The sequence below is a fragment of the Cryptomeria japonica genome, chromosome 2 (genome assembly GCF_030272615.1).
Source record: "Cryptomeria japonica chromosome 2, Sugi_1.0, whole genome shotgun sequence".
Classification (NCBI taxonomy): Eukaryota; Viridiplantae; Streptophyta; class Pinopsida; order Cupressales; family Cupressaceae; genus Cryptomeria; species Cryptomeria japonica.
In genome coordinates, this window is record NC_081406.1 from 555,845,073 (window position 1) to 555,872,776 (window position 27,704).

The following is a 27,704-nucleotide window of genomic DNA, read 5'->3' on the forward strand; positions in this document are numbered from 1 at the left end:
TGAGATACCACAAACCATAGTCTTTTCTTCCTTTTAAGCATCTGAAAATTCTTTTCACAACAGCAACATGTGTCTTCTTGTTGGGATCTAGCTACAAGACAAAAAATGTGCATGATATCCGATCTAGTAGAAATTAGATACAATAATCCTCCAATCATTGATTTGTATTTTCTCTTATCGTTCTTTAGAGATTCAACATCTTTGCTCAACTTACAACTAGTAGTCATAGGAGTACATACAGGTTTAGCATTTTTCATTCCAAAATTCTTCAACATTTCTTTAACATACTTAGATTGTGAAATAAAGATACCATCATCCTTCTAACTAACTTGTAAACCAAGAAAGAAATTCATTTCCCCAATCATAGACATTTCAATCTCTTCTTACATCTCATCAGAAAACTTATTGCACTTACCATCATTTCCTCCAAAAATTATATCATCCACATAAACAAATACAATAAATATATCATTTTCCTCAAGCTTAAAATAGAGATTACTATCAATAGTACTTTTTTGAAATTCTCACTTCGGTAGATACCTATCAAGCCTTGCATACCAGGCTCTGGGAGTTTGCTTCAATCCATACAATACCTTTTTCAGTTTGCAGACCATATCCGGAGTGTCTGCTAACTTGAATCCTTCTGATTGTTCTCTATACACTTCCACTTTCAGTTCTCCATTTAGGAAAGTAGACTTCACATCCATCTGATAAACCTTGAAATCCTTATGTGCTACAAAACTAGAAACATTCTAATAGCTTCCATTCTTTCCACAAGAGCACAAGTTTCCTCAAAATCTATTCCTTCTACCTATGAGTAGCATTTATATACAAGTATTGTCTTATTCCTTACTATGTTTTCATCTTCATCCAATTTGTCAAAAATACCCATTTAGTTCCTATCGCATTCTTGTTAGCTAGTCTTGAGACAAGTTCCCAAGTTTGATTCTTCTCAATCTGTTCTAATTCTTCTTTCATAGCTTTCATCAAATTCTGATCATTGCAAGCTTTTTTTACTATCTTCGATTATGTGTCTGAAATTAAGAATAAGTTCACTTGTTCTACAACAACTTTACTTCTTGTGATAACACCTATGTTTTTGTCTCCAATAATCTATTTCTCTGAATGACTCTTTTCACATACCTCGAAGTCTTAGGAGCAATTTTCAAAGCATCTTCCTTATCATTCTGCACTTATGTTTCTTTAGCCTTTTCTTCTTCTATTTTAACAATAGACTCATCTAATTCATATCATATTTGTACAACTGTATTCTTCGAAATGTCTTCATCAACTTTCACATTTGTGCTTTCAACAATTTTTCTCAGTATTTTGTTATAACATCTGTAAGATTTTCTTCTATTATAATAGCCAAGGAATATACCTTCATCAGCTCTTGTGTCAAACTTTTCCAACTTCTCTTCATCTCTTCTATTGGAGTTGAGGAAAAATCAACTCTACAACTCCCAAATATCACCTGCATGCAAACCTGTCATAGAAAGAGAGAAGCAAAAAAGCTATGAAGGCCAGAATTCAGAGATCCAGAAAAGAGGAGTCATATTGATTGTGCAACAAGAATGCAATCCAGTAATTACAGTTGTTATGAAAATACAAAGAGAGAATCCTTATAAGAGGATACTCGAAACCCTAAAGGAGAAAACCCTAAAGAATTATAAGATTCCTAAATTCAACTTAAGCATAGAGTATAATAGACTAATAATTAAATAAATAATTATTAGCTAATAAAATATTACTCTAACACCCCCCCTTAAGAAGAACTTAGGGAGTAGCTAAAAAACAACTAAGGACTTAAAAAGCATGTCAAAAAATGCAGGAAAGCAACAATGGGTTCCGGCAACTAGGCCTGATGAGGTACCCAAGTACAATAAAATCTTTGTAAAGTGGAGAAAAAGGAAAAAAACCTTGTGGGAACAAAACTCCTCTCCAAGAAGAGATGAAAGCTCAAGTGAAGGACTAAGAAGCCTCCAAACAAGAGTGTTCCAAAAGATAGGAACAAAAAAAAGAGAATGAAGAACATCACTGAAGCAAGAAATAGTTGCAAACACTATCGAAGAGTAACTACTGATCTAAAGAGGTTCCACTAAAATAGAACATGACCAAGTAGAGAAGACTGTAATTTGCATGAGTGCCCTCAAATGACATTACTCGAATCAAATGGCAAACAAAGGCAAACAACTGAACTCAAAGATACAAATGGCATGAAACACCAAAGCCTGAAGAGCTGATCAATCGAACCAAGGAAGCATTAGAACAACAGGACAAACCTCCCCGTAATGTTGAAAAGGGAGAGGAACAAGTACACTGAAAAGAACGACCAACAAGAACTGCATGACGAAGAACCATGAACATCGAAGGTGCAGAGAAAGTACATAGTGTCGTGGAAGAAACACTCACTTGACACACATCATGAGGCTAATGTCATGGAAGAAACACTCACGTGACCAAGGTAGATAGCAAACAAAGGCAAATACCAACCCCCCATGACACTTTATAAGTAGTGCATGTACAGTAAAGCACAAGATGTGCGAGATCCCAAGTATACAATGCATGATGGCACTTTATCTCAGTGCGTTTGCATAGATAAAATGCTACAATGATAAGAAGAGATAAAAGGCTGGAAACAGAAAGCCAAAGACAAGACATCTGACTCAAAGAAAGAGATCCTAGGACCTGAAACATCTAAGATATTCACCAAAGTGCTGAAAAGAAAAAACTAAATAAAATATACATGGAGCAGAATTTGGAAAGAACACTCATATGACTGGAAATTAAATAGAACATGCTTTCCAACAATATAAAGTTTTCAAAAAACAGAGTTTGGATGCTCAAATTATGTCTCTCAGAGTGTAAAAAAGAACCTTTGGCTTTGACAATAAAAAAAGCCATCAAAGAAGCAAAATCAAAAGTTCAAACCTTCAGATTTGGATAGAGCTCGAAAAGATATTTCTGACCCTATAAGGTTTTTGAAAAAACGCCTCCGTATGACCAAGTTACGAGCAAAAGGAAAAAAAAAAACCCTCTTGTAGGCTTGTAGGGCATAAAGAAGGTTAAAAAAAATTTGATTTTTTTTTTTTTTTGATGAAAATTTTCTAACACATTTGCAGGTATAGTTGTACAGATTTTTGTGCCTCAAAAAATGTGTCAATAAAAAATCATGCCACAGATGCCCAGGTCACTGAAAATAGGCAAATTATATATCAAAATTCATGGAATCAGCCTTCTGAATCCAACTATGAGGTCCTTTTGACACCAAAATGTACCAAAAAATCAGCTACCCCTAGAAATGAAAAAAAAAACTACACAAACCCCCGAATACACAGATCTGAAGAACAAGGCCCAAAATCTCTCATGAAGAGAACATGGGCATGCAGATCTGGAGCTTTAATACCATATTGGAGTTGAGGAAAAATCAACTCTATAGCTCCCAAAGATCACCTACATGCAAACCTGTCACAGAATGAGAGAAGCAAAAAAGCTATGGAGGCCAGAATTCAGAGATCCAGAAAAGAGGAGTCATATTGATTGTGCAACAAGAATGCAATTCAATAATTATAGTTGTTATGAAAATACAAGGAGAGAATCATTATAAGAGGATACTTGAAACCCTAAAGGAGAAAACCCTAAAGAATTATAAGATTCCTAATTTTAGCTTAAGCATAGAGTATAATAGACTAATAATTAAATAAATAATTATTAGCTAATGAAATATTACTCTAACATCTTCTAATATAACATTTACTTCCGAACACTCTAAAATATTTCACAGATGGAGTCCTTGAACCATACCATAGTTCATAAGATGTCTTCCCATAATTTCTTCTAATTTGTACTATGTTAAGTGTGTATATTGTAGTATGTATTGCTTTTTTGTAGTAGAGTTCCAGTAGACTTGCTTCATTCATCATTGTTCTAGCAACCTTTTGAATTGTTTTATTCATCCTTTCAACTACACCATTTTGTTGTGGCATCCTAGGAATAGACAAATGTCTTCTTATCCCATAATTCTCATAAAAAAATATTGAAATCGTCAAAAGTAAACTCTCCACCTTTTCAGACCTCAAACATTTGATTCTTCTATCTCATTTTCAACCATAGCCTTGAATTTATTAAACTTTTCTAGAGCATCAGATTTTTGTTTTAAGAAAGTAACCCAAGTCATTCTAGAGTAATCATCAATTCAGAACATGAAATACATGTCACCCTGTTGACTTCTTGTTTTGTTCAGACCACAAATATCAGTCTGCACTAATTCCAATAGTCCAGTAGAAGATTATTCCTTAACTTCAAGGGTTCTCCTTATTTGTTTTCCAACTTGGCATTCTTTGCAGATAGCATCAGCAGGCTTTGTAATCTTTGGCAAATCTTTCACAACATGAATTAAACTAATCCTCACCAGATTATCAAAATTAATGTGACACATCCTTCAATGTCTTAACCAACTCTCATTGAGTTGTGCCATCAAGCAATATCCACCAACTATCCTCAACTGATAAACATTTCCATCTATCCTCTTTCCTACTGCAATCACAGTTCCAGACCTTTTTCTAATTGCACACCCATCATCTTGGAAAACAAGATTATATCCATTTCCACACATGTGACCAACACTCAAAATATTATGATTTAAGCCTTTAACATAGAAAACATTGTCAGTATTATGTTTTCCATCAAAACTAATAGAACTAATTCCAACTATCCTAGTCGTCTGATTATCTTCAAATCTAACAACACCTCCATCAAATTTTTCAAGTTTTACAAACTTACTCTTGTCAACAGTCATATGATTTGAACATCCATTGTCAATAATCCATTCATGTTTGTCTCTTCTAGCATGAAAAGTAGATACAACAGTACCTTCAGTTTTAGTAGCATCTTTCGAAGACTTATCCTTCACAATTTTGCCAGGTTTAGCAGAAAAAAATTCTTCCTTTACCACCAAGAACAAACATTCACTGTCTTCTTCATAATCATATTCATCATCAGAAATATTTGTATCTCCTCTAATATAATATAAACCTTCCTATTGAACTTTCCTTTGATTTCTTTATTCTTTTGATTTGCAATTCTATTGGGACTTCTAGAAGCATAATGACCTATCTTTTCATAGCTGAAACATTTAAAGGGCAATTTAGCTTTGTACTTCTGGTTCCTTTCTTCATTCTTTTCACAAAGTTTGTCTCATCATCAAAATTCTCTTCATCAAATTCCTCATCATTCAATGATTTAGTAGCCTTAAATGCAATTTATGTTCTTGTACTAGCAATACCAAATTTTGTCATCTCAAAAGCGAGTAATGAGCCATACAAGTATTCTCTAGTATACTTATTCTTATTTTGTGATTCTTCTATTGCTAAAACCTTAGATCTATAGGGTTTAGTAAGAGTTCTAAGTACCTTTTTCACAACTTTGTCTTCTGACAAGTTACCACCAAGACCTCTAATCTCATTTACGAAATCATCTATCTTCTATAGGTAGTTAGTTATAGTGTCTTCTTCATCCATCTGCAAGCATTCATATTTAGTTTTAGCATTCTGCAACTTAGCTTGCTTAACTGTATCATCTCCTTCATAGTTCTTTTCTAATTTATCCCAAATGTCATAAGCAAATTCCAAAGATACATCTTTTGTTAATTCAATCTAGAACAAGCACTAAAGATTAAAAAAACCTTGCCTTTTCATTGTCTTCAAATTCCTTGATCTCATCCAAAGTGTTCACCCTAGTCTATGGTTTTGTGTACTTCTGTGTAACAAACTTCATAGCCAAGAGAAATCAGGTAACCTTGCATCTTCACTTTCTACAAAGCATAGTCAGATCCATCAAACATAAGGATTGTCAGTTTGTGTGCCATCGGGATCTCCTCAAGCGGTTAAGCTCTTCTCCAAGGAACCCAAGCTCTGATACCAATTGTTGAATGTTTGTACACACAAGATAGCTGAGAGGGGGGTAAATCAATTTTACAAACAATTCTAAAATCTTTTTCTTAAATAAAATTTGTGGCAATTTAACTTTATCACTTAATCCATAACAAAATATGAGCTTGAAAGAACATGAAAAGCAAAACACGCCATACACAATGAAACACCAGATTTTACGTGGAAAACCTTGTTAAGGGAAAATCCATAGAGAATGCAATTTTCAATATTTGAACACATGCTAGGGTGACACTAGTTAAGGTGATTTTTACAAAGAAAGGATCAGTATCAAAGGGCTCAGTAACTAAAAGAAATAAAGAAAGAAAGGCTCATTATTGGAGGGCTCACTGCCCACATGAAGAAGAATAAAAGAGAAAGAATCCACCACTGATATACCTCTGCAACCATAAGATCTATAGATACCTTTGTCACTTCTTTAAATAGCTAACACATGAACGTCCACACTGCTCAACACTTTTCACCAACTTAAACAATACTCATCAAACAATCAAGGAGATAGATCCTCTTCCGTTCATCTTCATCACATAAACATATGCCACAACTCACTTCCTTTCTATTCCACACATAATATACATTCTCTATTCACACATTCATTGCACACCACACACTACTGCTACTTCATCCTCAACAGATTATCCTTCATTTATATCATCCTCACATATGCAAAATATCTCAAGGTCGGCTAAGCATCTTAACCTAACACAATTCAAATTAGGTCGGCACTAAACATTCCCAATATGGAAAAGAATGTAAAGTGGACCACAACACATGTTAACTGAGACTAAAATAAACATCATACATGTTATACAACAATCCATAATCATCTGAGCAATAATGTGAAGTGTAAACACCCAAAGTCGTCCAAACCTAGAGTAAACACCCTAACCAGTGAATCTAATAAAAAATCTGAGCCCTTTCCTTAGCTAGATTGAGGTTAGATCTATTAGGTACACCCCTCTTTGCCCTTGTTTTGGTCAATTCAGGATTGTTTGTGGTTTTATCCAAATTTGCACATTACAATAAGAGTGTGAAATCAAGTGGAATCATATGGAAGCATATGAATTAAATATGTGTGAGAATAATAATGATAATAAGTGAGAGGAAAAAATGAGGAATTAATTACAATACATGTATAAGCCATTAAAGCGTAGTAATATATGACATTGTGGGTGTATAGGTATAAATGTATATAATTTATTATAATTTGATTTGTACTTATTGCATATCTAAGTTATTTCTATTTATTGCAACACAACAAGGTTTACTACATAAAATAGAATATTAAACCTTACAATTCAATCAAGGTTTTTTTGTCAACTCTTATAATGTTCTTTGGCAACTTGTGTGATCTGAAAACCTCTTTGAAAAATAATTTAGCCATTTGACATAGCTTCAAATCTATATATATGTCAAAGAAATGACCATATTTAGTGATTCTATCAACCACAACATATATACAATAGTTACCTTGTTACTTAGGGATTTTTGTAATATTTTTTGTTGATATACTTTCTCATTTCTAGTTTTTAAATAGTTGTGATAATATTACAAGAAAGACATGTCTATTATCCTTTACCTACGATTGCAAAATAAGATAAATATTGTCTTTGTATATAATAAGGCCATCTACTACCTTATACCTAATATCATCAATATTTCCTTCCAAAATATTAGTAGCAAATGCATCTTTCCCATATTCTACTATTACATTAACATTCCAATCGAAATAAATCTCTTATAATGAGCATAAGTAAGATTTCCTTGACGTAGCATTATCTACTGCATTATTCTTCCCTTTGACTTATTCAATGTCAAATTCATATTTTAAAATCTTGCTTACCCATTTTTCATCTATCATTTAGATCTCTTTCGATGATATAGAAATTCTAAATTGTGAAAACATTTTTATCAAAAACCTTCTACAAACCAAATGTTGTCTAAATTTGTCTAGAGAATGCATTATCACTAGCATCTCCTTATAATAGATAAAATAAATCTTTTGAAAGTATTTTAACTTTTTTATTTCAATTGGATATCCCTTTTACATTAAAAAGGCTCCAACTACTACACTTGAGGAATCACATTCTAGATTATAAGGAATTGAGAAGTCTGGAATGGCTAGTGCAAGACATGGACTTAATTTTGTGTAAGAAGTATAGAGATGGCTACTTGTTTGGGCTTATCCTTGAGCTTGTATGCACCAATAAGTGTTTGTTAGATGATGACCTTTGTTAACCAACCAATGGTGCCACCATTTGTTAGTTGATCCTATAAAGCGGAAAATCGAACCCTAGGTGTTCCCCCACTCCAAGGAGACAGAAAGGAGGTCACTAGGATTGATGGTTTTCACTTAGGAGAGACTTTACATTCAAAAGAGGGGTTGAAACTCACAAGATCCAATCCCACACAATGCAAGATTGAATTCTAAATGAGTTTCAAGGGTTGAGACATCAAGGATACCCTATTTTGTAAAGAATGTAGATAGAAGGATTGAACTAGGAGTGTATGTAAAAGTAAGAAAGATTCGCTTGTAGACGGAGATAGGGACACGGGATGAAGCTACGGACCTGAAATTAGCAATAAAATGTCAAGACGATGTTGTCCTGCAAGTTTGAGCGAAAGTTGATGGGACGATGGCGCCCGGAGTGCACACGGTCCTCCGAAAAATTTGCGAAATGAAGGGGGATCTGTTCGTCTCTACACAAGGATTCCAGATCTTCAATTACAGCCGCGTACCTGCAACCTACACATAGAAAAGAGAGGACGATTGGGGGGTTAGGGATTAGGGGTTTGCCTTCAGGTCAAACCCTGGTTTTGGAATTAACCAAGAAATGAGAATGCTGTAAATGTAAATGTTTGTAATGTAATCAAGTACTGATACCCTGTTGTAAGAATGTTTGTATTCTTACATGCGAAGGTGTAATGATGTTGTATGTTGTATGTTGTAGGTGGTCTCCTCTTCAATGGTTGAATCCTTGTCTTGAATGCAACACCTAGCCTTGAATGGAGACTTAGAATGCTCAATTACTTGAAGGAATGCTTGAATGCTTGAATGTTTGAATGTTTGAATATTTGCCTATCGCTTCCGCCTCTTGCACACATATGTCTTTCGCCCCCTTTCTGGGAGGGGAAATGTAGTTTATATACTTGTCAATTAGGGTTAGGAGACTGATTTTTCCGACCTTAGGCCGACCTAGGAGCATTATTTTCAAAATTGCAAACTTGAAGACCCGATGCCCAACAAGAGACCGGGCCCAAAATAGGGCCAAGGACCAGGGCGCTAGGTGCCATGGTCCCACCTCCCGGGACAGCAGGGTGCAAGGAGGATCAGGCCAAGGTACAGAAAGATGTAGTTTTTGATGTCACAAACAGGTTTCGGGGTCTCCATTCAGGTTCAACTTTGCGCCGCCATCGTGAAGACCCAAATGCAGTCGAAATTGCAAGTGTCGCAATTTTACGACGCTACAGATCCTTACAAGAGTAAAGTGGAAAATTTGATGGTGGCATCCTTGGTCACGGGTTTTAGCATTGTGTTTGTGTCTAACTTATACACCCATGCATGAGCATAACACTTATTAGAACCATCAAATGTAGAAAATGATAACTTACCCAAAACTTTATAATGATCATTTTGTCTTGGTCAGGGTCTAGGCTGAATTATTGATACGTGTATTTGTCTCTCCTCATGTAATTTGTGAGAGACATTGCTTCTTGAGTTTCTATAGGGATGTTTCTAGACTCTTCATAGTAGGCTATGATATAATCTTGCATTCAAATTTATGTTTTTTCAACATAAATTCTCCATATTGAATGAAAGTGAAATGAGCATGTCTATCAACAAACCCTATCTTGGTTCTTTGTATGTGATTTTCTTGTTATTTTAATTATTACAATTTTCCTTATTATTTTAATTATTAGAATTTTTTTCATCATTCATCTTATGTAACATCTATCCCATAGTATTTAGCATAAGCTCAACTTTTTTATCAATCTTATTTGCATAATTGTAGTTGTCGCTATCTTCATCCATGGTTGCTTCTTCTACCTTGAATTCCAAAGGTGTTTCTATCACTTTGTCCTTAGAAAATTGATATTGATTTTTTCTATGTTTGCTTTGATTATATTTCCTAGCACAATCACTAAATTGCATAGGAAGGAAATCTCAATAGTTTGCAAGATCCAACTATGATTCCATTTGTACTCTTGCTTAATTTGCTTTGAATATTCCAAATGTCACAATAATAGTAATTGAGTTAGTTATTTACAAATATAAACTTTAACTTCAATTGAAATTCGTAAATTACTATTAATTTTTTTATAAATATGTGATACTAGAGTACAATCCAATCAATGATTTGACCAATTTCTATAGAAAATGTTGATTCATCTCTAAGATAATAGCAATCTAATTTTAACAAAATTCCTTTTAAATGTCTCCAAATCCTCCTAAATTCAAGGTTTTCATATAATAATTTAGCAATCAAAATATGAGGCCTTCCTCCACTAATTTTAAACCTAGAAGGGTTTCATCATTGGGGCATTTAAACTACAATCCACACTTCACAAGGAATAATAATCGGAAATAAAATTCATTTTCCATATTCTTTCCTTTTCCTTTTCTAGGTCTTTCTTGACGACCTTGTTCATCTAATAGACACTACTCTTCATGTGTATTTTAATTAATAAACTTAATTATGATTATTATTTTAATTTCTTTAACGCATACACTATTCACTAGATAACAAAACCCACTAACATTTTGGAAATCACATTTTATATTGCATAAAGGAATTGAGACCTCTAGAAATGTTAGTGTTGAGTTGATTAACCCATTGACCACAAGCTATAGAGATCAATCATGGATGCTTCTTATATTAGCAGTGAGTGTAGAATTTATTTTGAAAATAAGATACAGTATTTGGACCACCTATGATAGATTATTAATAATTTGAATTAAAGTTCATCCCCTTAGCATAATAGTCCCAAATCCATAAGAAATAAAAATATGGGCATTGAGCTAATTTGGTTTTAATTTTAACGAGGGGTTATTACATTCTTTGTGTTTATTCTGACGTTTGACAACTTGTCTTATATTTCTCAATATAAATGTTTCCTCTACTAACTTTTCTGAATTTCTTAATGTTTATGCTTCTTTTGTAGAGAAATGTGATTTGTGATACTACTCCTTTCCTTTATCTTCTCTTATTTCCTTCTTAGACATTTCTTCAATAATATCATGTTATTCTTTTTTGGATAATTCCCCCCTTCATCATTAAAATATCTCAAATTGATTTTCCTTTATTAGTGTTAGGCCCTCTGTAGTGCCCCACTCTGATTCATCTTGCCTTTTTGTACATCAATAAACCATATTGATATAGCTTAGTTTAATTTATGATGGTTTGATGGTCTCATACTATGTACTAACCCTATTTCATGATTATATTGGATATGATGATGATTATGATAATGCTTGGTTGTTGTGACTGTCTTCTAATGTATTTGTGATAGGGACGATATCATACCACTCATTCATGACCACGATATGACGTTGTGATTCCCTTTCACTTGGTTGTCTACTTCATGATATACGGTATTGTATATGTTGTTGTACGTGTATTGGTGGTGACAAGTTTTAAGGTACTAGACATCGACTCCACCTAACTTCACAGGTCTAAGCATGTCTTCATCCCAATGGCAAGTTTATCGGAGGTGACATGAAATCCCATTCTACACTCTAGGCTTAAGTTGATACCCTTGTCAGTTAGTGTCTAGGTGTGTGACGTCATGTTAGTGTCTTGTGGTATGTTGTTCAACCTTTTGTCAGGTTGCCTTGTGAGTTGTGATTAATTAATTAGTTAATTGGTTTATACAGTTTATTAACTATTAAATTAAATTTAAGGGATGGCATTAATATCTAATATTAATGTGTGATTATTATTATTGGGGGATTATTTTTCATCAATGTTAATTTGATATTTATTATTTATTTATTTATTATTCATTGTTGGGTTATTTATTGTCTATTTAATTATTTATTATTTTAATTATTTATCTATCTATTTGCTTTATTGTTTATTTATTTATCTATTTATTTATTGGTTATTTATTTGTTACTATTTATTTACTTACCACTTGTTATGATTGGTCCTCTTGGGAGTTGTGATTGTGAAGATATTATTATTTAATTGTTTGTTTATTTATTTATACTATTTTGTGGTTTAACATTTAATGAGCATTTGATTTATTTATTTTATTCATTGGCCATTTCTATTTTATTTATTGATTAATGGGTTTATTTATTATTTATTATTGTTTATTCTTTTACCCATTTGTTTATTTATTATTTACCTTACCTACCCTCTTTTATTACTGGTTGTAAGATTTAGAGATTTAAATAATATTATTTTATTATTATTCTCACCTTGAATTTGGGTAGTGTTGGTATGATTAATAATATTTTTAATTATTTGATGTTGACCATCATGGGTTATGGTTTTGGGATTAATTCTTATATATTGAGTTTTCTAAGCTTTGTCGAGGGTGGGCTTGTTGGAGAAAAGTTTGCATTTGAAATATTGGATTTGGGGAGCTTGGCTTTGAATTGTTGTTGGATTGTTGATTGGCTTGGGCTTCATCAAAATTATTTTTCTTTCCATAACTTCAATTTACCAAGTTGGAGATTTAATCCCTTTGAATTTTTCTTTTGAAATTGACTGTCTGTGAAAGATTGTTCACGGGAATGGGAATTGATAAATTTGCCATATGATTTTGTTTATACACATTTAAGTATGCAAACATGAATCTTGGGTTAAAATTGTACTCTGTGTTAACCCATTGTGTATCTACGATGTCTAGTAATAGAGGAGCTAACTCGTCGTGTATCTGCGTTGTCTGGTAACAGAGGCGCTAACTCGTCGTGTATCTGCACTCTATTTGTATATGTGCTATCTAGTAATAGAGGCACTAACTTGTTGTGTATTTGTGATATTTGGTTATATCTGTGTTGTCTAGTAATAGAGGCGCTAACCTGTCGTGTATCTGTGCTCTATGTTTGTAACTGCACTGTCTAGTAACAGAGGCGCTAACCCGTCGTGTATATGTGTTGTCTAGTTACAAATGCGCTAACCTATCGTGTTTGTGTGTTGTTTAATTTTACAAATGCGCTATCCTTGCTTGAGTATTTGGATATTCATATGATTCCAACAAGATGATGTTGCCTTGTTGAGGATGTTGTATTGTTAAATGGTTGAGCAAGAGGGATCATGCCTTGCTCATGATTTTAATTTTCTCTTGAGGCTCTTGGTTTCCTTGTAATTTGATATAATGGCATTTGATTATTGATTCATTGTGGGTTGTTTTATGTGACTATTACTTGATGGTTTGGATTGAGCCTCATTGTTGTTGATTGTATTGGGCTCATTTGGATATATTCGCCATAGTAGATATTGGATTCTATATGTTTTTATGTTGCCTATGAGGCAGTGATATTGGCATTGATATGCATTTATTGGTTGGAAACCTTGGTTATCCAGGTTATGATGCATTTGAGAGCCCTTGGTTGTGTTGTGTTACGTTGTTACCCTAAGGTCTAGGTGCATGCTAGGGGTAGTGGGCTTCCATATGAGTGATTGGGGTCGTGAGGATTAGATTGCTAGGTTACCCGGGGTCTAGACCACCAGGATAGCTCATTGGGAGTTTACCTTGTAATCAAGTGATAACATAAATAATTAATCATAGGTGGGTTGGGTAGTAGTTATTCATTTTAGTAAGATAATAAATGGATTTGTATCCTCAACTTATGTCCCTTCGGTGTTTATAGTCATCCGGGAATGGTTGAGTAGACCTTGGTGATCCAGGTAAGCCGAATCCCCTTGATATCCTCAAAGGTTGAGATGGCTTTGCATGAGTATCACGGATGTCGGGACAGGTTCCCAAATTCCCATTGGTTTCTTATTGGTGATAGCATGTGATGACACTCCTTCCCTACATGTAGGTCCTAGCACCTTGAGCCTTGATTTGTTGACTAGCTTATGGAGATCTTATGTTGTGTCTTATGCTTTGAGCTAGCCTTGTGTTGGGATTGTGGTAGTGTTATGTGATTTCGAGGAGGTTTAGTTGTGTCCTTTGTTTGTTAGGTGTCATCCTAGATCTAGAGTGTGTGTGGGATCATGTGTCATCTCCTAGCATGGGAGAGGGGGCGGGGGTGTGTGTGGTTCCTTATGGTTCCACATGGTTGGGTGGTTTGATGCCTTCTTCCATTGGGATGTTCTTCGTTGGATTCTCTTGTGCGTGGATGTGAATTATTGTCTCTTCATCTTATGGATGGATACGTGTAGCAGGTTATTGTAAATGATTCTTATGGCATATGTATTTGTAGATTTCATGATATCCTTGTATTTATAGATTGAGAGCTATGCTCCTTGATGTAAAATGGATAATGTATTCATATGTAATGATATTTGATGTATCTTTTTGTATATTGGATGTTGATTCAATGATGGAAATAATGTAATTGAATCTATTGGTGTCCATTTAGTATTATGTGGATGTCTATTGTGTTAAATAAATGGATTAATGATGTTTACATAATAAATAAGTTATTGAGATTAGGAACACTTCGATTGATTGCTCTCTTATATTGATGTAAGTAGTAATTGTTGGAGTAAATGTTAGAATAAGTAATGGCGTTGAGATACCATGGGGAAAAGATGATTTATATGATGATGATTATTCTGCTTGTGTACTTATGCTATGTTAGATTCAATTATGTGATTAATCAGCCGATGTTTGTATCATTTGAGATCATGCTATGTGATGATAATTTAGATAAATATGTTAATGGATTTATATGTGTTCCATTACTTTAGTAGTTTTAACAAATATATATCTCTAGATGCATGTTAGATGGTTATATTTCTCTAGGGTATTGTGGTGGGCATTACATCCTTGATGCAGAGACCTACCCAAAACTCCTAATAGCAAGCCCAAATCAGATTAGGCTAGTTACTCACAAGGGCCCTGCAAGGAAGGACTCTACACCTTGAATGAAACTACACACAAATTCCCTAGTCTTAGGCCTATTCAAGATGACTAACAGGCTTCAACTCTTCAAACAAGCTTTATCGGTCAAGCTTTACCAGTAAGATGAGTAAAAGGCTTCAATTCTTCAAACAGGCTTTACCGGTGATCCCCACTCCTTGGGATTTGTAATTTGGTAAACACACAACATCTAAGACCTCTTTCAAGCATTGATTTTGATCTTGGGCATCAAATCATTATACCTCCTTTGCAAACCTACCCCTCTAGCTAGTACCCCTTCTAAACCAGTGTTTTGGCCTTAACTCAAAAATATTCCACACACCCATACAAACAACTTATCATTTTGAACACCCTTTTGGAAGATATACTGATCCCCAAAATTGTTTGGTCAGATTTGTAAATATAAGGTTTGCTACTTCAGAGGCTAAGAGACCTAATAGGGGCAATTAGCCCTTTTTTCCCAAAGCAACTATCTTTTTCAGTAGACCAAATGAAAAATTAACTTAATAGGCATGTGGGGGGTAGTGAGAAACTTATAATTCTAGGGTTGCATTCTTGGAATGCATCGCCAAGAAAATTTATGATGATTGTCCTAAAACTTGTCCTAGGTAGTCACATAGAGATGCCTACCTAAATCTATTCATTTCTCCACACAACGAAATCTTCCCTACAACAAAACATGAAAACACTAAAATACAAAGTCATATCCTGCATCCCTCCAAAGGAAGAATCTTCTAATGGACCGAAGTGCAAGATAAAGCCATTTTGGTTCAAAACCCTCTCCAAACCCTAAATTTTTGGGTTACAGTCAATAGAATGAAGGTTTCTCTCTACTCCCGAACAATTAAGACCTTAGACCACCACCAAAAGAAAACTAGTTCATCCTCCTATCTACTTCATGGATGGTGGGATTCAATTCAATCCGTACAATCACGTACAACACATGCAAACTCACAATTTCTGGGAAAACTGAATTGTTTTGAGTATTATTGCTTCATAAACTCCAACTGCAACAACAGCAACCTTGGGAATCGATCCCACAAGGCTTATAAAAATCTCCAATGGTTGCCCACCAAATTTGGAGTAGGTTGGAGCCATTGAAAGGCTTCCCCCAACCGAATTACAAAAAGTTGCATTTTTTGCAATTTCGCTCAAAAAGTTGTCATACTTCCTAAGGTTGGGATCCACACACATAGACCAACTAAACACACACAAAACATGTCTACCACCTATTAAACATGAATCTAAACCATCTATTACCCCTCTTTACCACATTGTCCCAATTGGCTTCTCAAATTGCCTAATTGGTGAAATGGGCTTACATGGTGGGGTTTATTTGCATACATGAAACACAAGAAACACTAACACATCCTAATGATCCTATTCTTAATCCTTAGGGTCATGAATAGCTTGTTGATGAGGTGCTCATGCACCATACTCCCCGGGAGAAGATATCTCAAGCCCACTTGAGATCAGGGTTTGTAAATTTGCACCATGATTGGATATTTGCTCACTTGTCATCCAAACTGCCTCAGAGTCTGGTTTATCCCGCCAAGCCACCAAGTACTCAATGTACTCCTTGTTCCTTGTCTTCTTTGTGACTCTAGTGTCAATCACTTTTCTCAACTTAGGTGATTCCTGCCTTGGAATGTCATTGTCTGTTGCAACCTGCATTGGTTCCTCTTCTTCATTGTCAGTACCTTTGAAAAGTGTAAGATCACACACATTAAAAATAGGCGATAATCCAAGATCAGGAGGAAGTTGGATCTCATAGGCATTTTGTCCACACTTCTTCAATATCTGACATTGTCCAATATTCCTCTGCATGAGTTTGGTGTATTTACCTTTCGGTAGTCTCTCCTTCTTCAAATGTACCCATACCAAATCCCCAGCACTAAACTGTACATCTCTCTTTTTCTTATCAGCATGAGCCTTATACTTCACTGCAAATTGTTGGAGATGAGACTTGACTTGGTCATGCACCTCTTTAATGGCTAATGCAAAGGCTTCACCATCTGCACTAATGGCTTATTCTTTGCATAAGTCTTTTAACTCCAACACTCCCCTTGGGTGTATGCCATAAACAATCTGAAAAGAAGATTTACCGATACTCCTATTTATGGTGTCATTGTATGATAATTATGCCTATGACAAAATGTTATCCCACTTCTCTCCATGTTGCCTTGTTAAACACCTTAATAGGTTTCCTAATGATCTATTGACAACCTCAGTTTGCCCATCTGTTTGAGGATGGTAGGATGATGAAAAAGCTAAGTTAGTTCCCAACTTCTTTCAAAGAGTTCTCCAAAAGTGACCTATGAACTTCACATCTCTATCTGAAACAATGTTTAGGGGCAATCCATGTATCCGGACTATCTCTTTGAAGAATAGGTCTGCAATATATGATGCATCACAAGAAGTCTTACATGGCAGGAAATAAGCCATTTTACTAAACCTATCCACTACTACAAAGACACTGGAAAATCCTCTCCTTGTTCTAGGCAAACCCAACACAAAGTCCATACTTATGTTTTCCCATGGCCTAGAAGGAATGGGTAAAGGCTGATATAAACTTGCATTTGTATACTTCCCTTTGGCTTTCTAACATATGACACATGTCTCCACAAACTTTCTCACATCTGCCTGCAATTTAGGCCAAAAATAATGTCTCTTCACAAGGTCTAGGGTCTTGTCAAGACCGAAATGCCCTGCCATAGCTCCACAATTCTTCTCCCTAATAATATTCAACCTCATGGAACATTTAGGAATACACAACTGCACTCCCTTGAACAACAATCCATCTTGTATCAGAAACTCAGAAAACTCAATATGATATCGGTCACTCAAAGTTTTACATACCTTGTATATTTCTCCAAAATCTTCATCAGCAACATACATACTCTTCAAGGAAGCAATACCAACACTTTCTATCTTGATTTGGTTTACAGTCAAGACTCTTCTACTCAAAGCATCTGCAACTTTGTTCTTGACTCCCTTCTTGTGTTTGAGGGTAAATGTGAAATCTTGTAGGGTCTCTACCCACTTCATATGTCGGTGATTAAGCTTCTCTTGACTATTTATGAAACTGAGTGCCTGATTATCAGTAAACACTATGAACTCCTTAGGCAATAAATAGTGCCTCCACTTCTTCAAGGGTTGTACTAGAGCATACATCTCCAAGTCATAAGATGAGTATCTTTTCTTAGCACCATTTAGCTTTTCACTGAAAAAAGCAATAGGCCTTCCTTCCTGATTGAGTACCGCTCCAATTGCCATGTGACTTGCATCACATTCCACCGGAAATATCATGTTGAAGTCTGGTAAGGCAAGGACTAGTTGTTCAGCAACCTTCTTCTTCAATGTCTCAAATGAATCATCTGCCTCTTTGGTCCAACTGAACCTGCACTTTTGTCCTCGTTTTATGGTGTCAAGCATGGGTGCACAAACATGACTAAATCCTCTTATGAACTTCCTATAAAAAGTTGCTAAACCATGGATACTTCGGGCATCATTCATAGTCTTAGGTGTAGGCCAAGAAAATATAGCACTCACCTTATCTTGATCCATTTTCAACTCACCTTGGGAGATTACAAAACCCAGGTAGATGATCTCTTCCTGCATGAATAAACATTTATCCAAATTGATCATTAGTTGCTCGTCATATAACATCTTGAGAACCATGTCTATGTGTTTGAGGTTCTCTTCCCTTGTGTAACTGAAGATCAAGATATCATCCAGGTATACTATGACAAATTTTCCTAAGAATTCCACCAAGACTTCATGCATTAACCTCATAAAGGTACCAGGGGCATTGGATAACCCAAATGGCATGACTTTCCATTCATATAACCCCTCATTAGTTTTAAAGGTTGTTTTCCATTCATCCCCTGGCCTTATTCTAATCTAATGATATCCACTTTTTAGATCCATTTTTGTATAATATTTAGCACTCCCTAAGCAATCAAGCAAATCCTCTATTATAGGGATTGGGAACCTATACCTTATGGTTATCTTGTTGATGGCTCTTGAGTATGTACAAAGCCTCCAAGTGCCTTCTTTCTTGGGTGCGAGGACAGTCGGTACTACACATGGGCTTAGACTTTTGCCAATCAATCCTAATTCAAGCAATTCTTCAATCTATCTTGCTATTTTTGCATTCTGATCTGGGGTGAGTTTATAGGTTGCTTTGTTTGGCAATGTAGATCCAGGGATCAGATCTATACAATGACTGATGTCCCTCACCAGTGGTAGGGATCTTGGCATTCCATCTGAGATGATGCCTTGATGCTTATCAAGTAACTGTCTAACTATCGGGTCTAGGTGTTTTGGTCCTCCTTTCTCTTCTGCAAACTGCTCTTTCCTTGTCACCTTGGGACTAGGCATGAGGGCATAGCAAACTGCACCTTTCTCTGCAATCTCCTTCATGAATTGTTTACCTTCTATTATCAGCACTCTTGTATCCTTCCCTTTTGATTCCACCTCTTCCTCTATCAGAGGCAAGAGTTATATCACCTTTCCATCCTTGGTGATTGAGTAGGTGTTTCTTAAACCATCATGATGAGCTTTCAAGTCATATTGTCATGGTCTCCCAAACAAGAGATGGCATGCATCCATTTTGGCTATGTCAAATAGCAATCTATCCTTGTAAGATCCAATCTGAAACTCCACCCAAGCATGCTCTTCCACCACTACTTGTTGACCTTGGGTGAGCCATGAAACCTTATAAGGATAAGGGTGAGGCAGCTTCCTAAGTTTTAGCTTCTCTACCATTTCAAGTAATACAAAATTTTCAGTGGAACCGGAGTCTATCAGAACCTTGCATACCTTTCCTCCTGCCTTGCAAGTGGTTTTGAAAAGAGACTTCCTTTGTGTAGGCTCCTTGTCAGGTACCTTCATGGTGGTTACTGATCTCCTCATCATCAAAGCCTCTCCTCTTTCAGGATATCCATAGCTATAAGGAGCATTTACACTTTGATAAATTCTTGCACTTGTCACACTTTGACAATCAGATTCCTGCACCAAATTGCTTCTCCTTTCTCCCATGGAGCTAGAAGCCTTCTCCGGACACCTATTGGCCATATGTCCTTCTTGATTACAGTTGTAGCATCTAGGAGGTCCTCTGCCTTAGGATCTCCCTCTAGAAGGTGGTCTCCTACGCCTAAAGCTTCCTCTTAGATTGTAGCCTCCTCCTTGATTGTAACTATTCTCTCCTATATCACCTTCTTGATTAGAGTCTCCCTGATAACCAAAACCATTTCCTCTACCTCTAAAAGGGCCTCTTCCTCCTCTCTATTATCTCCCTTTACCTCTGCCATTATGATCATGTCTTCTCTTCAACTTCTCCTCCACCTTGAGTGCCAATTGAAAACACTTTTGGACTATCTCCAAGGTGTGGATATTCAAGTCTTCTTGGATTGTAAACCTCAACCCATTGAGATACCTTGCCACCTCATCTTCACTCTCTTTCACCTTAGTCCTCACACATAACTTCATGAACTCCTCGGTATAGGAACTCACGTCCATCTCCTTTTGTTTCAAATTATGCCTCCTCCTATGCAATTGAATATTGTAATCCATTGGGACATATGCTTCTTTCACCAAAGCAATCATCTTCTTCCATGTAGCTATTCTTCTCTTTCCCTCTTTCACCCTCTCATCTTGGATGAAAGTCCACCAAGTTAATGCAGCCCCTTTCATTTTGGATTGGGCCATCTTCATCCTCTGGTGGTCTAGTATGTCTTCACTCTCAAAGAAATTGTCCAAGGAGTCTATCCACTCCATCACGGTGTCAGGCTCCATCTTGTCTACAAATACTGGCAGATCCATCTTCACATCCATTGTTCTTCTCTCCATGGACTTGAGGATACTCATCAGGGGTCTCTGGTCTACAGGTACCTCTAGTTCTTCCTACATAGGGATCTCTTCTTCATCCTCTTCTTCTCCAGAGTCTTTCTCTCCCCTCTCCACTTTGTCCTTCAACCGGTCCATCTCATTCCTCAAGGCCTGATTCTTAGCCCCGACTACTCTACTCTCTGCCATCTCCTTCTTCACTAGGCCATTCAACTCTGCATTGGTCATTCTGGAAGGTGCCCCATGGGATCCTTCTTCTTCTGACATCTTGTCTTATCCTTCTCTTCCAAAGGTTACTCCTTTGCTCTGATACCACTTGAATGCAGAGGCCTACCCAAAACTCCTAATAGCAAGCCCAAATCAGGTTAGGCTAGTGACCCTTCAACTACTCACAAGGGCCCTGCAAGGAAGGACTCTACACCTTGAATGAAACTACACATGCATTCCCTAGTCTTAGGCCTATTCAAGATGAGTAACGGGCTTCAACTCTTCAAATAGGCTTTACCGGTCATGCTTTACTAGTAAGATGAGTAAAAGGCTTCAACTCTTCAAACATGCTTTACCAGTGATCCCCACTTCTTGGGATTTGGAATTTGGTCAACACACAACATCTAAGACCTCTTTCAAGCACTGGTTTTGATCTTGGGCATCAAATCCTTATACCTCCTTTGTAAACCTACCCCTCCGGCTAGTAGCCCTTCTAGACCAATGTTTTGGCCTTAACTCAAAAATATTCCACACACCCATACAAATAACTTAGCATTTCGGAAACCCTTTTGGAAGATATACTGATCCCCAAAATTGTTTGGTCAGATCTGTAAATATAAGGTCTGCTCCTTCAGAGGCTAAGAGACCTAATAGGGGCAATTAGCCCTTTTTTCCAAAGCAAATACCTTTTTAGGTAGACCAAATGAAAAATCAACTTAATAGGCATGTGGGGGGTAGTGATAAACTTCTAATTCCAGTTTTGCACACCTGGATTCCATCTCTAAGACAAGTTATGATGGTTATCCTAAAACTTGTCCTAGGTAGTCACATAGAGATGCCTACCTAAATTTGTTCATTTCTCCACACAACGAAATCTTCCCTACAACAAAATATGAAAACACTAAAATACAAAGGCTTATCCTGCATCCCTCCAAAGGAAGAATCTTCTAATGGACCGAAGTGCAAGATAAAGCCATTTTGGTTCAAAACCCTCTCCAAACCCTAAATTTTCGGGTTATAGTCAGTAGAATGAAGGTTTCTCTCTACTCCCGAACAATTAAGACCTCAAAACACCACCAAAAGAAAACCAGTTCATCCTAATATCTACTTCATGGATGGTGGGATTAAATTCAATCCGTACAATCACATACAACACCTGCAAACTCAGAATTTCTGGGAAAACTGAATTGTATTGAGTATTATTGCTTCATAAACTCCAACTCCAACAACAACAACCTTGGGAATCAAGCCCACAAGGCTTATACAACTCTCCAACAGTTGCCCATCGAATTTGGAGTATGTTGGAGCCGTTGAAAGGCTTCCCCCAACCGAATTACATAAAGTTGCAATTTTTGCAATTTTGCTCAAAAAGTTGTCATACTTCCTAAGGTTGGGATCCACGCACATGGACCAACTAAACACACACAAAACATGTCTAACACCTATTAAACATGAATCTAAACCACCTATTACCCCTCTTTACCACATTGTCCCAATTGGCTTCTCAAATTGCCTAATTGGTGACATGGGCTTACATGGTGAGGTTTATTTGCATACATGAAACACAAGACACACTAACACATACTAATGATCCTAGTCTTCATCCTCAGGGTCATGAATAGCTTGTTGATGAGGTGCTCCTGCACCAATCCTCCTTGGGTGAATATCATTAATCTATCTTATTCTTTATCTCAATTATAATTTTTTGTTGCAAAATCTCTTTCTTCACCAAATATTCCTTTCCTAATTTTTCTTCCACATTAAGTGAGGTGTCTCCCATTTCTTTTCTACCTTGAGCATCAATTCTTTGGCATATCCTAGAATTGGTGAATTTTTATGGATTCCCATTAATGTTTTACCCTCTTTATCACATTTGGGCCTCATAGTTCCTCACTCTTGATAAGACCTTGACATTTTATAACATTGTGTTGGTATAGGGCAATTGCAAGAATTATGCTTCAAGTTTCCATGCAAGCCACAATTATTCTTCTCCTCTCTACAATCATTGGAGTAGTGGTCTGATACGCCATACTTTAAGTAGGTTACATCCTCTCTTTTTGTTTGAGCTCAACCTTTTCCTCCACTAATTCCTACATTTTAGTCATTGCAATAACCTATATTTCTACCTTATGAATACTTATCGCGATGACTAATTGGTGGCCTTTCATTTTGCATTTGGGATGCTACAAGTATTTGATTTATTGTGTGTTAGTTTCTCCATTGTGGTTGTTAATATTTATGATTCAAATCTTAGAAAGGTCTTCATGCTAGCCCTCATGCTCTTGGCATTCCTTTATGAATGAGCTTATGTTCTTTGCACCTATTTGCATTTTGTTCTCCTAACTAGATTATTAATGAGTGATAGTCATTGATCTTGTTTTTGTCCCATTCTCCATAGATTCTACAAAAAAATTCTCCAACCTCCTACAAAACTTCGTAAAATTTGTTTGTAGTGTTTTATCTCTTTTATATCCTTCTAATATTGAAATTCATTTCTTAAATTTCCTTCGTTTGAGTGTGTTGTACACCATTTTTTATAAGTGATACTTCTTAATGATTGTCTCCCTTAGCTAGGATTTCTATTTTTATCTTTAAATGCTCTAATTCAAACCTTATCTTTTTTATTTATTCATTTGCATCCTTCATATTATATACCTTCTAGTGAATTGTTAGGTCATATCATACACAAAGAAGAAATGCTGATGTAACCATCATTCTCCAACTAGGTAACCTTGATGTCGTGTGCATAGTTCCTAACTTGCCTAGAAACATTGGTTACAACCTTAAGTTTTTTAAGAATTATGCACACATCTTAGTGCCACTAGAGGACTTGGTAAAGAAGGAAAGTGCATTTATCTAGATAGTACCATACTAATGCAAATGTGACGTTTGAAGGAAAAATTACAACCTTATCAATTGTATAGTTTTTAGACTAAAGTGTACCATTCCACATACACATAGATATGTCAAGCACTACTATTGGAAGAATGTCAAGTGTAATTATCTCAATAGAACTTGGTCCATTTGATATGGTTTGTAAGTAGGCAGATTATTGCAATAGAATGGAACTACATAAAAAAATTAAGCATTAAGACTTGGTGGTGGTCTATCCCTTACAAAAATTCCACAAATAACTATTGGCCACACCATTTATATTTTTCACCCACTATTAGGCACTAAATTGCATATTTGATAAACTAGTATTACATGGGAGAGTATATCATCAGTTGATCCTCTTTCAAGAATTTGAGTTTGCCATTATAGTGCACCCTAATACGTATTGTAGGTCATTTTTTAAGAATTGAGATTGGTGCAAAGAGTAGTACATCACTAGAAGAAATTCTCCTTGGTATATAACTTTTTCAAGTTGATGTCATTCTAGATGGTATAGAAGAGATTCTCACTTTCCTCACTTGTGGACAAGATTTTGTAATTTAAAAATTAAGCAGCGAATGTAGCTTGTCATGCATGTAGTATCATATCAACTAATTAATGCACACCTATAAAATAGGCCTTAATGATGGTGTTGCATTGATTAATTAATGCATACCTTCTATTAAATAGATCTTAATGTCATGTTATATTGATTAATTAATGCATACCTTCTATAAAATAGGCCTTAATGAACATGAATGCATGATTATAATCAAGGAACGTCATGAAGGTCAAGTTGATGGACACTATCAAGAGCACACCACTACTACAAAATATTATCCAAAATAAGAATTTGGTGGCTAATAGTATGAAAGAGTGCTCATGGCTATGTGTATACTTTCAATAGTTACTAATATATTAGTAATCCACATAAATGAGATGAACTTCTACTAAATCCCATACTTGCACAAGAACCATTTGAGAAGAGTAATCAATTTATTTAGACATATCCAAAATGTGTGTTTGTTCTAGTGTGTGCTATATTATCATGACAACTAATTGCTTGATTTGTTGGGAAAAGGTCATGTTGATGAGTGATTACACAACTAAAACTATGAGATATTTTATTTATTTTTAAATATAATCAAGAGGCAACAAAATAAAACAGTAGAGGGAGGACTTTGTTGGTAGGCAACAGCATCAGGAATGAGACCTTATAGGCAAGGGGTTGTTGACATTTTTTACACCATCTTGAGCTGATAAAATCAAATGACAAGGAAAAAAATTAAATTAATAAACATTAAGATAGGTTATTGTAGATATGCTAGACAAAACATTCATCAGTTTCATGGTTTGAGGCTCAATGGGGCCAATGTAACCTAAAATGATTAAGACACCTAAGTAGTAAAATGATGTCTACTAGCATTAACCAATTCATCTATCTAAACATGTCAGCACCATTAGTTTAATAATGCAAGGTATATAATTGAAAATATTTACTCTTAACAACCTTACACTTTTGAGAGGTAAAATCTAGCATAAAACAAGGAGAAGAACACAAAACAAGTTCCTACTCTAGATTAAACCAAACACCTTTGATAGAGAAAATAAGGTAAACAATACAATAAATCTTTGAGGAAACTCAAGCATTGTACCTGCTTGATGGTTGGATGATCTTTATACTTTAAAAGACATGAGAAAATATTCCTATATGAATTAGACCATTAAATATTGGTTTTTTTCATTTATTTTACTTTGACCTCACTTTAATGATTCAAGCTCTAAGAGTGATGAATATGAGTGAATCTCTATAGGTCACCCTTTAGGTTGAGAATAGTTTTATTCTAGCAAGAAAAAATTCTCCTAGCATGTTGTGGCTATTTATCTAGAGATTTCCCCCTCCTTTTTCCATCTAGCCATCTATTATTCCAATGTAAGTATAATTAACATATATTAAACAAATTATAGTTTCATCTACTCATATAAAAGATAAATTTGTTTCCTCTAATTAAAAATGTAGAGCTCCAAAAAGCTCTAACAGAGATGATGCAAGTTACCAGTTTGGCCTCCTCTAGCCGTGTGCTTCTTATTCCCATTGCTCCAGTTTTGTAGCAAACTTTTGATGGTGCTAACAGACCCTCTAAAGGGATTTCAAACTCCTTAGGCCCTATGGTTCACTCCTATAGCTCCTATTTTGCAGCAACCTTTTGTCGATGTTGACAGACCCTCTAATGGGATTTCACCCCTTGATCCCACTTGTAATGATGTTCCTAATAACATGGTGGAGTGCAATGACCAGTGAGAGGGGGGGTGAATCAGTGTTCATACATGATTTCTCACTTTTAAATGCTTTTCAAATTTTGACAAACTTTGAGCAACGTAAAACAAATAGAATAGACAATAGAATAAACAAAACATGTAAAAGAATATGACACAATAATATGTCCTGAGTGGAAACTCTCCTAGGGAATAAAACCACTCGAAATTGCCTCACTAGCTTATCTATATGTGTATGTGTATATATACATACCACAATTTAGTGATTTATGTGACGAAACCCCTTTCAGAAGAAAAAGCCCACACTCCAAAGCAACTCAATATATTAACAAATAATCTACAAAGTTGCAATATACTTGCAGAGCAAGCCTTCAAAAGAGTATTCACCAACGTACAATACATTATAAACTTGATAGCATTTAAACAAAGCTTTAATACCTAGAAATTCAACATAATGATATCTCTATCTCAAGCCCCCAATAAATACACTCATAGAGGCCTAAAATACCACCATGAAGCATTGTTGTGGGTCCAAACAAGTTTCCAAAGTACCATGTTAAAAATCTATACGACCCCTTTATGTTAAAAATATTCTCTTACAACTTGTTATAATATGTCATAGTTGACCATCCAATTTGAGCTCACATGTTTGATAAAATAATGAGTCTAAAATAAGACTCCTACAAATGCTCTTACACATTTTACAACTAGTCATCACATCCAAAGTAACCTACCAAACTTTTAATTGTTATAGTTGTCATAGAATATATCATAACATCCTTAAAAATAGGTCTTACATAATACATCACTAAGTGGGCATCTTTTAACAAGTAATAACTCATTTTTCAAGGCACCAACATGTGGCAAAAATGTCAACTCAAAATCTCATGCTCCTCTTTGGTGGAGCACAATTATTTAATAATATACATTATAAATTATCTCAAATAATTACAAAAAAATGTTAAATAAATAAATGAACTTAAGATTAATCAAAGTTTGAGACACCTTAATATCCCAATACTATTTGCATGAGACTAACTACACAAATTTTAAAATCAAATGGAACAAAGAGATATAACTACAATAGTGAAGGGTAGAGATATGTATAGTCATTGATTAGTAGATGGTCAAAAGTTGTTTGAAAGGATCAACCAACCCCAAACACATAAATCAAGGTTGTAAACACAAACAAAAAGGAAAGCCAAACTTGTAGGAAAAACCATAAATAGGCATAGAAAACAAAGTATACCTTTCATTTGGATAAATGTATTGAAAAGAAAAATACAAAGGTGGAGGACCTAATCGTACAAATTGTCATTGTCTAAACAATGATACAAACTTTTTATCTAAATACCCAAACGCACAAAATAGCATAATTTTTTCTACTGATTTCCACCTTTACAATGAAATGCGAAGAGTCAAAGAGAATAGGAGGAGAAAAAAATGCACTCCTTTGAATATGGAAGGATGTAACTACCTATAATGATGTCAACACTACAAAATAAC